Source organism: Macrotis lagotis, chromosome X (genome assembly GCF_037893015.1).
Source record: "Macrotis lagotis isolate mMagLag1 chromosome X, bilby.v1.9.chrom.fasta, whole genome shotgun sequence".
NCBI classification, from domain to species: Eukaryota; Metazoa; Chordata; class Mammalia; order Peramelemorphia; family Peramelidae; genus Macrotis; species Macrotis lagotis.
Genome location: NC_133666.1, coordinates 71924494 through 71940848, shown reverse-complemented (window position 1 = coordinate 71940848; position 16355 = coordinate 71924494). Strand labels below are relative to the sequence as shown.

The following is a 16355-nucleotide window of genomic DNA, read 5'->3' as shown; positions in this document are numbered from 1 at the left end:
ACAAGGGTGGGGGAGGGGAGGTGACTAAGTGCTAGGCTGGGAGGCAGTTAAAATTCTGTCCTTGGCCAGTCCCTGGCTGGGTGAGCCTGGGCCCCCCAGGGATTCTGCCTCTTAATAGAGGGTGATGCCAATGCCAATCTGACCTTGGGAATGAGGGGCTGAGAATAAGGCTTCACAAAGCAATTCACCCAGGGGACCTAGTAGAGCAAAGCTAAAAAAACCCAGACAGATGAAAAGGGGGAAGAGGAGAGAAAAAGAGAGGGGAAGGGAAGGGAAAGGGGGGGGAGGGTAGAATGGAGAGGGGAGGAGAGGGGAAAAAGGAGAAGGGGGAGAGGGGAAAGAGGAGAAAGGGGAGAGGAGAGAGCAGGGAAAAGGAGGGGAAGAGAGAAGAGGGAAGAGAAGGGAAGGGAACAAGGAGGGGAAGAGGGAGAAAAGGGGAAAGGAGGGGAGTGAGAGGAGAAAGGAGAGAAAAAGAGAAGGGAGGGGGAGGAGAACACAGAAGAAAGGGGAGGGGAAGCTTGGCTTCCCAAATAAGATAAAGCCCTTGATAAACAACTTTTTCAAGGATACTCTGGGAACACAATGTTGTTGTATTTTTTTTTCTGGAGGGGGGTGTTGTTTTTAAATAAACTCTGCAATGTATTATCTCCAGATAGCTTCTCCCATACGTATAAGGTAGATTTGCTATACAAAGTTAGTTTGAGAGCTGGCCAGAAGTCTTTCATGAGCAGTGTGGTAAGAAGCAAAGGCAACAGCTTCAGGATAGGCAGCCTTGGTACGGCAGTGATGGAATGCTAGGGCTCAACCCTTCCCCCTTCCCCCTAAGATGATTCCCCCCTCCCCCCCACCAAGAGAGCCATGCCTGGTCCAGTGGGGCTTACTGCTCCTTACCAATTCTCCTTAGATAGTCTAAGACCTTTCTCATTCCTGTGGACAAGGGTCAAAGATCAAGGCAGCAGGAGTTAGGTTCCTGGATGGGGACCCAGGTACTTGGGCCCCCAGCTCTTATCTCTGACCATTGCCTTTCACTGCCCCCCAGCTCTTCAAACACAAGCTCCTCCACTTTGTATGGCAGTGTAGACAGAACGGGGGGCCCCAAGGCAGGGACAAAGGTTGAAGGTTGGCTAGAACCCCCCCCCCACATGGCACTGGTCCTGTACTCCCTTGAACCTATGGGTCCCTTAAGTGGGAACCTTGCTGTTTTTCCTCCTGGTCTCCTGCTTCCAGGTAGCTGAACTTGCTTCAACCCCCTCCACTTTGCTGCAAGCCCACACCATCCCCTGGGTGCTAATGACCAGTTTGGGCTTTTCCAAAGTCCCAAGTGCAGACTGACCCCTCCAAGTAAATGCAAGAGAGCTGGAAGTACTTGTTTCTACCCCCCCCCCCAAAAAAAAACCTAACTAGCAGCAAAGATCCATGGGTCAAACCAAGAAAGCTAGAGACTCTGGACACTTAGCCGTATCTTCTCCTTCTCTGCTACCACCCCCCTCCCCCGCCCCTCCACAAAGCAAATGGAAGTTGTTCTTACCTATTTCTGCTCTCCTTTGGGAAACCTTGGAGAAGGAAGAGGCTTCTTGCTCCAACAGGACCCACTGGCCTGCTCTGTTTGCCTCTTGGTCTGTGACTCTCTGGCCCCAAGGCCCTCTGTGGCTGACTGAGGCCAATCTGATTCTGCCAGGTGTCCGACCACTGGCCACTCTGAAATGGTCAGAAGGGAGGAGGGAAAAAAGAACCCATTCTCTTTGACTACCAGCAGCTGGACCACACTCACCCAAAACAGTTCTTTGGGAGTCTAACTCCAGCTTCTTCCTACACTCCAGACTTTTAATGAGTCATGGATTGCCTTCAATAGAGTAGAAAGAAACCCCGGGTCCAACAGCCCTGTTCCAAGCTGTGTGACTGAAGGAGCCTGCTTCTTCTGCCTGAGCCTCTAAGAAGTGAGCAGGGACAGGTGGTATCTGCAGGTATCACTGGCACTAGTGTATGGAGCCCCCACAGGAAGGCCTGGGGCAGAGAGAGGCAGTGCTTGCCTCAATCTCTGGCATGGACCTCTCCAATGATGCCTGGGGATACAATCAGGGCAGCCAGAAAACAGCTCATTAAGGTCTCCCATTAACAGAGTTGATAGTGGGCAGCCTTCTTCCTCTTCAATTCATTGAGATGGCCCAATGTTACCACCTTACATTTATGGTGGTGGTAGGGTTCTCTCCCTGGATATTGGCAGCATGGGGAAATCAACAGTTCAAGGCTTATTCTCTATCATCTGGCAGATGAGGAAACTGAGACACAGGGAGGGGAGGCAAGGTGTTAACCCAAGGGTACTCAGCTAATGCAGGGTTTAACTTTTCCTGGATCCAATGTGAGAAGCTGGAGTAGATGAGAGCAGTCTAAAACATAAAGGCCATGCTCCCCTGTAGGACTAGGAGGAGGGGTTTGACTTAACCATTGCAGGTCCTCCCCCCCTCCCCCCCAGTCCTATTCCAAGGCAGGCTGCCAGACTCTCCCCTGGCTGGGCCACATCCTGAAGCCCAAGTCTTTCTTTTTTCTCAATTTAACCTGACTCTGGTCCCCTTCCAAAGCCCTCTCTGCCCAGCGGTAAGAGTGCTGAAGCTCTTGGTGTCTGTGGATATATGTATGTGTGTGTGTGTGTGAGCATATGTATAGATGCATGTATGTATATGTATATTTGGTGAGATGCACATGACCAACAATTCCCACAGCCCCAGTTTTAGTGGGTGACTCACATCACTCCCAGAAAAAAAACTAGAAGTGGAAACCAAGGGCCAAGGAGTACGGGGGCCATGCCAAGCAGCCCACATTCTAAAGGCATAACCCAAACAGCACCATGCCTAAAACCAGCACACCAAATCACAAAGCCCAGTGACTAAAGGAAGTTTCCTGGCTGCGCTGCCAACAAGCAAAAAAGAAGAAAAGATTCACGAGAACTTGGCAACCATGCAGAGGTGTCTCTCCATCTCAGCCTGGCCCTGGGTGTGACCACAGCCTTTGGCAAAATGGTGGCCCACTGCAGAGTCCAAACTCGAGGGCATCATTGTTCCCAGCTTGGGGATGGCTTTGAATTAGGTTTCATTCTGTATTGAGGAGAACCCCAAAGGGAAGATGACCACTGTCCAATTCTGTCCTAGGGGTCAGCCTCAGTGATACAAGGGCACTGTATGCTCAGAAGAGGGCTGGACCAGGCTGAGGAGGCAGTGTCCAAGCCAAATCCTTGCTCAGGTTGGTGCTCATCTCTTCAGAGCAACAACCCTTTCTGGGTCTTCAGTAAGCAATGGTTACCAAATGCTTTCCAAGCTCGAGCAGCTCGGTCAGGAGGACATGGCAAATTCTTCCTGCCCCCCTCCAGTCCCCCACTTTTTTAAACTGCTATTTAACAAAGGAAAAGAAATCAGTTTGAGGAAAAGCTTTCTGTATCCCTTCCTAGTTTACAGATTTGCTCAAAGGCTCATGGGTCAGCTCTATGTCAAGAGGAATAGACTGTAGCAGTGGCGGTGGCAGTGGTGGTGGGAACATTGTTTATTTTGCTTTTCAGAGAAAGAAAAGGAAAAGGAGTTCGGCCATATTTAGAAACTAAAATAGAATGAGCTCTGCAACCTTCAAACAGCTTCGGGCATGGTACTACCGGGGCTAAGACCTGGGTTGGAAGGATATCCAGGGTTCTCCCTCTCCAAATAGCAAGAACAACAAGACAGCCAGGCCAAGCTAAATGGTAACCAAGGTCCGACCTCTTCCAGCATACCTGGCAGAGGCCAACTTCCAGAACTGCCACCTGCCAAAATGGTCATGAGCAGAAGTCACATTCCCACCCTCAGAACATGCCCTGGCCAGACAGTCTCTCCCCAACAGCTGACTGGGATGGCTGAGAGAACTCATCTACCTGTGAAATCCTCGTGAGCTTAGCTCATCTAGATGGACTCCCAGCTAAATTGCAGGAGGCTATGCATCAAGGACATGAATTCAGGCAAAAACTGCACCCCTATCTCCACACCCACACCCGTGCGGCAAGATGGCATCAATGTGTTTATTCTATCCTTTCTTCAGGCCTTGGGCACACTCTGACATGAGCTGTCCCACAGACAATATCCCTGAACAAGTCAAAAAAATTCATCTCCTTGGGCTTCAGTTTCCTACTCCATAAAATGAGGGGTCTTAATTTCCCCTATCTTCCTCCAGGGTTCAGTAACAATTCTGGGATTTAAAGCCAGACCTAGTTTCTTTATCTCTCTCTCTCTCTCTCTCTCTCTCTCTCTCTCTCTCTCTCTCGTTACAGAAGAGGAAACTAAGGCTCAAAGAGGAGAAGCATGGTGTGCCAGAAAGCATTTGATGGGAATCTAAGGACTTGGGTTCACATCTCAGCTCTGCTACAAACCACTTCCCATCTTGGGGTCTCAGTTTCCTCGTCTTTAAAATGAATTCATAGAACTAAATAGAACTAAATAATCTTTTCTGGCTCTAAATCTTCCAACAGGGAAGGCCAGAGTCATCAGACCACCTCAGAAAGGTTCCCTTCCCCTGCTCTTTCAGGTCATCTTGTTCCAACCCTTATCTCAGTCAAGACAGTAAATGATCTCTTGGCCAGCTCTCAGGAAAAGAAGAAACCTCTGTGAACATGGACAGGACTAAGTCAGTACTCTATCTTCTGCACCCAGTCCACCTTTCAAAGAAGCCATCCCCCCCTTACCCTGCCCCCCTCTACTTCCAGCTAGGGCTGACACCTAGCAGGCTTTTCTGCTTCTTGGGGAAAAAACCAAGTCCCAGGGGAGCCAGGTGGCATCCCTGGGGCTTTTGAGAGGGCACAAATGGAATTCAGGCTCCCTGGTGAAGCCAGCTTGCAGGTACTTGTCCCAAATCGCTAGGCAGCCAAGGCGTTAATTAGGAAAAGCAGTAGGTGGGTGAGAACAGGTTCCTAACTGAGGCAAATCAAATGGGTTTCAGTACTGCTTTGGGAAGGCTCTGCTGGGCAGCTTGAAGACCCTGTCCCCTATGGACCCAGGGGCTCAGGGATTCTGGCTGCAATGGCAATCAAGGAAGAACAGCACTGGAAAGAAGCCACCACCTTTGGGTTCCCAAAGCACCTGCTGAGCATGAGCACCCAGAACAGTGTGCAGAGCCACAACTAGGGGCACAAGACCATGCCAAAGGACTAAGCGGAATCTGTCTTCAGTTTTCATTCTAGTCCTTGCTTCAACTTAGAAGAGAATTTATAGATCTGAGCCAACCAGATCAGAGTGATCTGGTACAAGGGGTGTGGGACAAAGGCACTAGGCCAAAGATGTTTCCCACACCAAGGACAGGGGCTATGGGAGGCTGGGGGAGGGGGAGTTTGGGGGAGCAGGCAGAAGTCCAAGGTTCCAGGGGCTACTCATGGCTAGGCCAGGCCCAGATACAATAACCCATCTCATTTAATAGCTGAAGTGCCACATTTGGAAATTCTGGGTTCAAGCCCCCAGGCTACTTCGTGAGTGACTGTGAGCCAAGTCCCTTCCCCTTTGGACCTAGAGACCCTCTGAGAGGGTTTTCTTCCTATCAACCAGAGTCTGTATGGTGACCCAGGACTGCAGGGGCTCCTGGCTCTGGGCCAGCAGTCTTTCCTAAACAGACCAAGTTTTGTCACCTCCCCAAGGGTTCTCAAGAAGAGCACAGAACGACAACACAACGCCAACTGAGGGCCAGGATGGTGGAGAAAGATAGTTGGGCACACACTGGGGAGCCTGCTCTGCCACACTAAAGCCTTGGCTCAGGTGCTGGGTGAGCACAGGTGTGCCATGGAGCAGGTGCAGGGCTGGCAGCCAACGTTCCAGACATTCATACCAAAGGACCTGAGTCACTCCCCAAGGAGATGAGTGCAGAGCAGAAGAGAAAGGAGAGAGAAGAGGCTAGGGAAAGGGAAATTGGCTCCTCCCACCCCACCCTACCCCTTCCCTTCCCTTCCTTTCCCTTCTTTTCCCTCCTGCTGCTACTTGGCCTGCCTAGAGACTTGGGCGGAAATCAGCTAAAGCACAGGGAAATCTTCCAGCTAACGTCTCCTCTCCCAGTGACTCCCAATGTTCACCTGATCCCAGGAAGCACTGAAAGAATCTGGAGAACAAAGGTTGTCATCCTAGGTAGCTGGCCACAAACCTCAGGCCCAAACGAAGCTCAAATGCACCACAGAGATGGAAGAAACCCTTGAAGCTTGCCCAGTCTTATCCAACGAGAAGGGGACAAAGCTTTGGCCAGAACCCAACCCATCTCACTCTTAGGTTCAGTTGCTTCCACACTAGCCTGGAGAACAAGGGGACCCTACCCAGTCTCTTCTCCAGTGGTCACCCATCCCTCCCTTACCAGGAGGGATAACTTCCCTGATTCCCCTACAGAATGACTAACTCAGAGAAACCACTGCCTCTGATGACCAAAAGGTCTGGAGGTCCTTGAGCATCAACTCAACTACCTTTAAACACAGATTTGGGAGTAGATAACCAAAGGCCCTTCCCACTGGACTGCCAGGACCCAATGACATGACTTTGGTCAAAAACATATCTTTTATAAAATCAACCTCAAATGCCATCTGACTGACTGGATACCTTCTGGCTAGCCAAACCACAAGCCTGGATCACTATCTACTGTGGCCACCAGGCATCAGTAAAGAGCCAGGGAGGGGAGGACAAGGAAGCCAGAGGAGAGAGGCCCAATGTTTCACAGGGAAATCAGATTTCTCCTAAATAGTCATGTTCAATAGCTCATCTCTGCTACCAATAGCACAATACTGGATCCCAAATCTGGGGTTTAGATCATGAATGGTCTTTGGGGAGAAGAAATCTCACAAATGTGGTACAAATTTCTACTCTGAAAAATAGTCCTGATGAGTGAAGTGGAGTGGATTAGAGGGGGGGGATAGGAGAACACATCAGAACTTTCTCAGGGCTAGTCTTAGACTTGACTCTCCCCAAACAACTTCATTAAAGTGTGTCCAACCTGGCCAACATTTTTATGACCTCTTGTCTTTTTTTTTAAAGAAAGCAAAGAAGTAGGAAAACGATCATAAGATGCTCAGAACATCAGATTTCTCACCACTGCCCCTGTTAACACTCAACCAGCTACATTCTGTGATGTCAGCAACCCCCTCCCCACAAATATGCCAAGCATGTTCTCCCCCCTCCTCCCAAGGCCTGGGGTTTCTCGGCTCCTTCTCTGATACAGTCCAGGCCTCTGGGATAATGAGGACCATGTGCAGGGAAAATGGGCCTTGGGGGGGGGGCATCCCCCCTCCAATGCTTCAGTCTCAGCTGCCTTAGGAAGAGTAAGCAAACTGCTTCTGACAGATCATTTGTCCTTAATGGGGGGGGGGGGGAGAAATCAAACTCCAAGCTCTGAGGGTAGAGGGCTGTGTAAGAATAGCAGCCAAGGAGCCAGGCCAGAGGCTGCTAGGAGGAGGGGGAGACAGCAAAGAGTCACTCAGTATCCCTTCCCTTCCACCTTGACATTGTATGTTATTTGGACATCCCTTTGAGGGGATTCCAGGTTGGCCACACATGACCAGGTAGGTGCTCTAGAGGGTCTGGCAGACAGATATTCTATCCCTGATAAAAGTCACTTGTGGCTAGGTTGGTTCAGTTCCTGGCTATCATCAACAGGTGACACAAGGCAAATCTTTGCTCCTTCCCACCATCCTTGGCAAGTCTCCCTCCCCTTACACCCTTTTTAATCTTTTGGGCAAGGTTAATAAGCTTAGAAACATCCATTTGGGCATATTCCATTCCTCACCACAGCACCAGCAGATGCTTCTCAAGGACCTTTGCTGAGATGGTCACCTAAAGGAATGAGACCTCGAAGTCCCTGCTTAAGGTGGGGAGGGGGGTCTAGGCAAGAGAGAAAGGTAAGGTAATCACTCATAGCTACCAACACCCATGGGGTGCTGCACGTTGGGCAGAAGAAGGGAGTGGAAGATCAGAAAAAAAAGCCAAGTACATTAAAAAGAGCAATGGGTCAGAGGCTAGTGAGGCTGGTTGGCACCAAGTGCTATCTTTGTACAAGGGGCCCGAGTTAGAATCCCAGCTACCTGTGTGATTGTAGGTAAGTCACTTTCTTCTTCCAGCCTCATTTTCTTCCTCTGAAAAATGGGAGGGTGGGGTTCAAAATCCTTTGAGGTTTGGCTCTGAATTTGCAATCCTATATTTTTTAAATGATCATTAATCTGATATATATCAAAAATTATAGATTCATAGGTGGATGGGGGCTTTGAAGTCATCAAGTCAACCCCTTTCTTCCAAAAGAAGCCCAGAGAATTGGAAGTCTCATAAAAAGATAAACCAGGACCCAGAGAGCTTCAGTCAGCCTGGTCACAGAGCAAGTCAAAGTCACTCTGGGAATGGACTCTCAAACCCTGCCTGGGTCCCACATTAATACTTCATAGACTTGATGGCCTCATGCAACCTACCATTTCAAAGCCAGTTATGTCAAAGTAATGGATTTCCAGATCTTTGATTAATAATAGCTCCCATTTAGAAACATTTCGTAATTTGTCTTTCCCGACCCTCCTCCTAATCCTGAAGAGGTCATTTGAATTTCCACTGCCCTTTTTATTTGGTTACAATCAAATGCTATATTTTATAAAAATTATAACTGAATAATGTGAATTTGAACACATACGGCCGTTAGTTGTTCTAATCAGGACCCAGATGTAGGTGCTACTATTCTTTACCATCACTTTACAGATCAGAAAACTGAGGCTGAGAAAGGCTGAGTGAGTTGTCTAGGACCACTGTTTTAAGAAGTATCCAGGGTAGGATTTGAATTCAGATCTTGACTTCAAAGGCAGTGCTTGAACCATTGAGCTACTAGCTGTCTCCAGGTCTGCACTCCATACACTCATCTATTCTAATGATCATAAGATTACAGAGTTAGAGATGTCAAAGACCTTAGAAACCGGGAACATTTTTAGAAAAGGAAACTGAGGTAACTTGCCAAAGATCATACAGCGACTAGTAACAAAGAAGGGTTTAGAACTAGGGGCCTCAAATTTCAGAGCTTGAGACTCGGAAATCTCAGAGCCCGGCCTCCCCATTTCAGCAGAGGAAATCCCCAAATTCATTGCTATCGAGCTCTTATGCAGCCAAAGCTAGGAAAAGTAAGTGCTGGTCTGTTTGGAATTCCCAGAAGGCTTGGCTACACAGCCTACAAAAGTCAGGAGTCCAGCCTAGCTGTAACAGGTCACTCGCTCACCTGTCCAAAGATGGGAAGCATTTTCACTGACTGGAAGTTCCTCCTATTCTTTCTCCCTTTGGCCGATCCCAGGGAGCCCAATCATGGCAACTTTGTGGCTCAGGTATATCCCAATCCATTAAGGCAGGCCATGCTACCGCCGCCCTTTGCCCCAGCCTCCCAAGCTGATGATCACAAGCTAGAGCTCTCTGCCAGAAGCTCAGAAAAAGTACATTCCTGAAAAGCAGCAATGAGTAGCAAAGGCCAACAGCAAGCAGGTCCTGAATCTCCCCTCTCAGAGATGGCCCCTGATGGTAGGCCCTCTCTACCTGCAGAGCTTCTCCCAGTGTTTTTCTCATTCTTTGTCTTCCTCCTGTAGCTAAGTCCCATTTAGACAGAACTCATTATTCTCAAGGTCATTAAAGAAAGTGATTTGTGCTTCCCCTCCTCCTCCTGGGCCTCCCTCACTCCCGAAGCATTCCTGGCACACCCAGGCTGAGGCTGTCTTTACAGGGGTGTCATGACACCCTATTCTAAGCCGCCTTGCCAAATGATTTAGGAGCAAACCACAAACCTTGCCTTTCCTTGCGGGGCAACTAGAAATGATGGCCTAGTGAATATGCCAGCATCCTCTGAAGCTGGGAAAGAGAGCGAGTGAACTCACCAAAGCACAAACTGCCGTAAATGGGCCCACACAGGATCCACAGAACCAACTTCACCTGCTCCAACACATGCAGAGGCCTTTGGAACCTGTTGGTGAAAGGCAATAGCATTAGCGGCTTGCTCCATTCAGCAGAAGGCACTTTCTGGTGGCCCCTAAAACTCCAAGGGCCCAACCCAGATCAGAAGAAGTCCCCCTCGTTACAGGCTGGACAAATGGGCAGCTGCCTCTCCTGGACTAATTCCAGTCCACTCTGCCATATATCAAGCCTCAATCTGTCTCTCAGACTCTGTCTCGCTCTGTGTCTGTCTTTCTCCCTCTCTGTATTCCTTGGACTGTCCATCTCGGTCTTTCTCTTTCTCTGTGTTTCTGTCTCAATCTCTGATTCTGTGTCTCTCTGTCTCCATTTCTCTCTCCCTCCTTCTCTCTCTGTGTCTCTATCACTTTGTGTTTCCATCTCTCTTTTTGTGTGCATCTCTGTGTGTGTCTCTGTCTCTCTTCTTCTGTTTCCCCCTTCCTGTATCTGTCTTTTGTGTTTCTTTCTGTGTCTCCATATACCTGTATCTCTCTGTCCTTATCTTGCTTCCTGTGTCTCTGTCTCAGTCTCTCCCTACACCCCATCCCAGCTGCTTATGCCTTTCCCCAAGGTTCCCTTCTATGTCTCTACTGTGGATGTCTAGATCTCCTTGGAATCGTACGGAGACACTGGTCCCTCTATCCTGACTTGGGCTCCTGGGGGTGGCCCATTGTGCTTTCTTTGTGTCTCCACTATCAGCACTGACACGGTCATACCAGAAGCAGCATAATGGAAGGGCTGACCAATTCGAGGTGATTGTGCTCCTGCTTCTTCCCTTTGGGGTCAAAGAGATTCAGCGAACCCTGGAGGAAGGTAGTGCATTGCCTCACTGCCTCTCCTTGCTTCTCTCCCCCTGCTCCATCTTCTTTTCCAGGCTACACAGCCTCTTCCTTTCCAGTCAGCCTCAAAGCAGGAAGCTGAGGCTTGAGGAGGTGAGGGTGGGGAGAAGCACCCCCTGACTTTTTTTGAAGTTTTTGCAAGGCAATGGAGTTAAGTGGCTTGCCCAAGGCCACACAGCTAGGTAATTATTAAGTGTCTGAGGTCGGATTTGAACCCAGATCCTCCTGACTCCAGGGCCAGTGCTTTATCCACTTTGCCACCTAGCCACCCCGACCCCTGACTTTTAGAGTCACAATGGGATCTTCTGAGGTCACCTAGCCCAATGTTTTCTTTTTACAGAGGAGGAAACTGAGGCCCTGAGAAGGGAAGGGATTTACCCAAGGTCACATCGGGAATCAGAGGCAGAAATGGGCCTCCCTCTTACATATACTGCCTAACGGCCTGTCTCTCTCTGTTTCTATCCCAGTGGGCATGTCGTCTCCTAGGCTCACTCCCACAAAAACTGGGGGAAGGACATCAGTTCAAAAGCTGCTGTGACCCATTAACTGCCATTCCTGGACTAGAAGTCTAAAGCTATTTCTTGCCTCCATGAAGAAGGAATAAGGCAGCCCTGCCAGCTTCCCCTACCCCCATCCCCTTAGTTGCTTCCCCCAACTCTCTGAGCCTGTTGTATTCCAGAAAAGTTGAGGGAACCTTCCTTCCCTGATTGAACCCCTGGAGCAAAAGTCACTGGTCCTTGACTTGGTAGCAGCAGGCCTGTGGTCCAGAGCCCAGCCTTTAGGCCAGGTATCACAAAAGGCCACTAAGCTCTAGAGAGGGAACTGAGCCAAGCAGGCCCCCTGCCCCCCATCCCAGGTGCCTCTCCCAGGCCACAATAGGTGTGGCCCTGAAAAGGCAGCCTGGCTGTTGCTGCTGCTTAATTGAATTGATGTAAAGCAAAGCCCTTTCAAAGGGAGCTGGCTATTTCAGACAAAGCCCCAGCTCATTCTTCCCCAAAGCCAGGGGCCCCTCCGTGCAGATTTGGGGCATCTCAAGGGCCCCTCTGTACAAAGGCCAGCTCCCACTAGTGTGCTAATGGGCTTCACTTTAGTCCCCAAACAGAAGGGGGAGGGAAGCAGATAATGCCAGATCTCCCAGGAGAGATGGCTCCCCTTCATTCTCAGGATACTGAGGAATCAATAGGAATGGGTGGGGGGAGGGGACAGCTTCAAGGCCTCACTAGGAGGCATGGAAAGCTTACATTGTCTACTTTGACCCTCAGGGCTGCCTGGGAGATAGGAGCTATCTGGATCTCCATTTTACAGATGAAGAAACTGAGGTTGAGTTAAGTGTCTTCAGTGGGATTCATACCCAGGGTGCCAGCTGCTCTAGCCATGGCCCCCAAATTGCTACCCTGGCTCTCTGCTGGCTTCTCTCCCAAAGAGGAGCTCCCAAGTTTGTCAATCGCTTTTCATCTAATCTGTCTCCCTTGGGCATCATGCTGACCCTGCCTGGAGAATGCATCCCTTGATTTTGGAGAGAGGGGTGTGCCAGAGGAATGGAGCCAAAGGTAGGTCAACCCCCCCCCCCCCCCCGCCACACACACCCCAGTTAGAAGGGGGAGAAGCCTTCACTCCCAACAGGCAGGAACTCCTTGTAACCTAGCAGATCACTTGTTTGGCAGCAGCTGAATGGGAGAGAGGGAAGATAACCAGCAGCTTGGGCACATTTGTCCATTCACCATCCTAAAAGACCTTTCTCCCCCTCCCAACACTGCAGTGGGTTTCAACTGGGCTTGATGGGTGCAAAGGGTGCTTTCTTCAGCAGCCAGCCCCCAAGGAGGCCTGTTCTCATGCATTCCTAAAGCTGAGTCGCCATGGACTAGGCTACCTGGCTGCAAACATTTCACAAACGAGGGTATTTTATTCTGTTCCTCCTTGAGATTGGCTCTTCATGGTCTCCTGCCTTTGTGCCCCCCCCCCCAGCTATAAAACGTCGGAACTTGGGGGATGGGTAGAAGAGATTTGGGAGAGGGAAGAGTGTGTGAAACTCATCTTGCATCCCAATTGGGGTGGGGGGGATGCCTTACAAGGAAGAATCACAGCAAGGAGAAGAGCTGAACAATTACAAAGCCACCCACCCTTGGAAAGGTCCTGCCTGCTAGAGCCATTGGATTCACAGGTGGCCTGGATCAAGAGGGCAGCCAGGGCTCAGTCCCCAAACCCAACTGTGAATGGATCCAAAACAAGATGTCCAGGGTTGGCATCCTTACTTTTCCTCGTATGCCAGACCAAGACAGTGAAGGCAAGCTACTAAACGTCAAAGGACACAAGGACAGCTGGCTACCCAACAGAGAGGTGGAATGTCTCCAAAAGATGGAAGGGAGCTGAGAAGAGCCTGTTCCCTACCTGCTCCAGGGATTGCCTTAGTTATTCAGTCCTGGGTTTGAGGCCTTCAGTCACGCTTGCAGGTCACTTCATTTTTCTTACCTGTATGTGTCTATGGCAGCAATTCTCTACACTAAAGGACACTTTTTTTTTAATAACAGAGAAAAATCTACATGAAGATTTGGAATTAATGCTTTCCATTGGATTAAATCAGAGCACTTTTTAGGTGTGTGTGTGTGTGTGTGTGTGTGTCCTCTGCCCAAGTTTGCTGGACTGATCTTGGGTAGACACTTCAAAGGAAATAGTTACTTTCTGCAGGGGTCTTGAAATTGATCATACTTCAATCATGTAACCAAGAACTTGGCCATTCATGGAAGGGAGACCTTGGCCAAGTCTTGTGCTCTCTGTGTAAGTTGAGGAAGCTAGTCTGAATGTCTTCATAAGGGCCCTCCTAAGGGTCCTTCCCTCCCTGCATCTCTAAGCCTTTCCATTGATCTTCCAGTTTCTTCCAAATCAGGGAATTGTGGACAGTAGAGGTACAGAAAATGGGTGTGAAGGTCACCCAGCAGGCATCCCACATGAGGGTCTTAATTTGGGCTGAAACAGGAACCACCCCATTGAAGCGCCTGGTCAATAAGGAGTCCCGGGCTGCTCATAAAGTGCACAATTGGGGCAGGCCAAGTTTTCTCTTCCAGCTGATCTGAAATGCTATCCCCTTTAAAATTGGCACCCAATAAACTCCCCTTGTCCCTCCTCTCCCCCAAGTCCACCAAAAAAAATTCAACAAGGTGATTGGGCATGGGGGGGGGCAAGCCACAACCATGGCCATGGTGCTAACCAAGTCCTAAAAATAACAGAGAGGTGAAGAGCCCCTCCCCATCTTTCCTTTGCCCCAGTGAAGACTTCAAACGACTTTATGGCCAGCTCCATGATGAGGGGGATGCCCGAGCAGGCTGGCCAAGAGGATGTCTCAGTCCCTCAAAAGGGGGATCCCCGAAAATGTGTGCCAGCTGGCTAGCCTGGGGTGGCCCTGGCCCCAGGAATGAGGGAGGTTGCCTGGTCGGTCAGGGCTGGATACACACACAGTCACACACAAAGGCATGGACCCACACACTGCCACACACATTCATCCAACACACCAATACACCTACAGAGCTTGGACTCCAGTCGATTTAAAGCTCCCTGAAGGCAAATGGGAATAACTGTAAGTATGTCTACCATCCTGGATGAGGAAACTGAGGCACCAAGTAGGTAACCGCCTGGTCCCATGGCCCAGAGCTAGGAAGTTTCTGAAGCGGGATTCCAACTTCCATGCAGCCACCCTGGGCACCCCTCGTGCCCAGTTTTCTGGAGGGGGGATGGGGGGGCGGTCGATCCCGAAACATCTAGAAAAGCTCGAGCATCTTAGCCTGCCCCCCCTCAGCCCAGCCCAAGTGCCAGGGGCCCGTTGGCGACAGGTCAGCAGGACCCGGTGCCCGCCGGTGCCCGCCCGGGCGGTTCGTTCCGGAGGTGTGACAGGCGCGCGATGCCCCCCCCTCCCCGCCCCGGCTCCCGGCTTACCTCGAGTCGGCCCCGCACCAGCTCCGCACGGCCGCCGCCTCTGGCCGGCCGGGCCTCGGGGCGGGCGGGGGGCGCACGGGCGGGGGCAGGGCCGGCCGCAGGGACACCCCGGCGCGCCGAAGGCAGGGAGCGAGTGCGGCCCGCGGGGTGTCTGCCTATTATTCTGGTGGTGGGGGACGGCTCGGCCCGCCCCCGGGGGGGTGGGGCAGGGGGCGGCAGGGGGCAGGGGAGGAGAGGAGGGACCCGGCCGGCCGGCGGGGGGGGGGGAAGGGGAGGGGCCGAGGGGCGGGGAAGTTTCAAACAATTGAGCGGCGGGGTCCCTTGGATGGGGAGAGGGAGGAGGGCGGGGGCCGCGGGGCTCCGGGGGGACCTCCCGGCGCACCCACAAACGTGGCAGGCAGAGGTACCGGCCGCCGGGGGGGGCAGGGGCGAGGGGAGGAAGAAGAGGAAGACGAGGAGGAGGAGGAGGAGGAGGAGGAAGGGGGTGGCGGGGGCCCGCGCTGCGCTGCGGCCGGCCGGCCCGCGCTGCTCCTCCGCCAGGCCCCAGCCAGATCCCGGCCCGGCCCGGCCCAAGCCGCAGCAAGGGGAGGGGGGCCGCGGGGGGACAGGGGCGAAGGGGACCGGGGCCGGGGCCCGGGGGCGGGCGGGCGGGAGGAAGCTCCGCCCCCCCCCCGGCCGTTGCCGCTGCCCATTGGCGAGGCGCGGCCCGGGCGCCGCGGCCCATTGGCCCGCCGCGTCGTCCGTCATCCCCCTCCCCCTGCCCCCCCACCTACCTCCAAATTACTAAAGGCAAACAAGAGGCTATTGTCTTTGCCCCGGAGCTCAGCGGCCTGCGGAGGGCGGCCTAGTCCGGGCCCCAGCGCCCCTGGGCCCCTGCGCCCCCGGGCCCGGCGGCCGAGGCCCGACAGGACGAGGGCCTCGGCCTGGACGGCAACTCCCTCCCGCCTCCCTCCTCTGGGGCTCGGCGTCGGGCGGGGGAAGGGGAGTTACCCCCCCCCCCAGTCACTCCGAAAAACGGCTGGGGCATGAGGATGAAAGAAGCAGGCAAGCCTCAGTTTCCTCACGTGCTTTGAGGGATGGCCGCCCCGGGGAAATCCTCTCCCAGCCCGAAATCTCCGTCACAAGACCCTCAGAGCCATCTAGGGGCCAGCCTGGCCTTGCAAAGGAGACCTGGCGCTGGGCTCCGGCTGGGGCCCACTGAGGCACAAAGGGAGGCACAGTCGTTCCTTCACAGGCTACTGACGCAATGTCGGTTCCAAAGATCACAGCTCGAAGGAGCTCCCAATCAAGCACCCCCAAGGCCTTGAAAGCTCCCACTAGGTTTGGACCAGGGCCTGGGGAGGGACACAGCCTCCCCTCCCCCAAAGAAACCGGTCCCACTCTGCAGCCCAGTCCAAGGGCCGGGGACACCCCTAAGGCCAGCCCCCTCCCTAGGGCCAGCCCCCTCCTCGCCTTCCAGATAGGCAACCTGGGCCTCAGGGACATTAAGCAAGAGCCAAAGGTCCAAGCAGATAGTGAGCAGGGGCCCGGAAGCAGGATTTCAACCCCCCCCAATCCCTGACCCTCCTGGCCGGCGGGGGGGGGGGGGGGGGGGGGGGGAGCCCAAACGAGTTTGCTCACTTCCCAGCTCTCTCGAGGGCATCCTTTGTGACTT

The 16355-nt window shown here is 52.3% G+C and overlaps 1 protein-coding gene across 7 annotated transcripts in view; it reads right to left on the bottom strand.

Moving 5' to 3' along the window:
• The window catches only part of AMOT (angiomotin), a 57423-nt gene extending 42149 nt beyond the window's left edge, over positions 1 to 15274 (bottom strand). For 5 of the 7 annotated variants that reach the window (XM_074207941.1, XM_074207945.1, XM_074207944.1 and 2 more), the window contains exons 1-2: positions 9863 to 9950; positions 1529 to 1698 (exon numbers count right to left, since the gene is read on the bottom strand). The gene's annotated coding sequence lies outside the window, so the exon portion shown is untranslated. Of the gene's footprint in view, positions 1 to 143; positions 500 to 1528; positions 1699 to 9862; positions 9951 to 14701 lie in introns of those variants that run through there. The other 2 variants (XM_074207947.1, XM_074207942.1) reach the window with 2 other exon arrangements.
• Between the last annotated feature and the right edge of the window lie 1081 nt (positions 15275 to 16355).